Raw genomic sequence first — 290 nt, 5'->3', positions numbered from 1 at the left:
CCTCATCATCCTCACAGCTCACACCCGGGGCTGCACGGAGCCCTCATCATCCTCACAGCTCACACCCGGGGCTGCACTGAGCCCTCATCACCCTCACAGCTCACACCCGGGGCTGCTCGGAGCCCTCATCATCCTCACAGCTCACACCCGGGGCTGCACTGAGCCCTCATCATCCTCACAGCTCACACCCGGGGCTGCACTGAGCCCTCATCACCCTCACAGCTCACACCCGGGGCTGCTCGGAGCCCTCATCATCCTCACAGCTCACACCCGGGGCTGCACTGAGCCCT

Source organism: Passer domesticus, chromosome 6 (assembly GCF_036417665.1).
Source record: "Passer domesticus isolate bPasDom1 chromosome 6, bPasDom1.hap1, whole genome shotgun sequence".
In the NCBI taxonomy this organism is placed as follows: domain Eukaryota; kingdom Metazoa; phylum Chordata; class Aves; order Passeriformes; family Passeridae; genus Passer; species Passer domesticus.
This window is presented reverse-complemented; position numbering follows the sequence as displayed.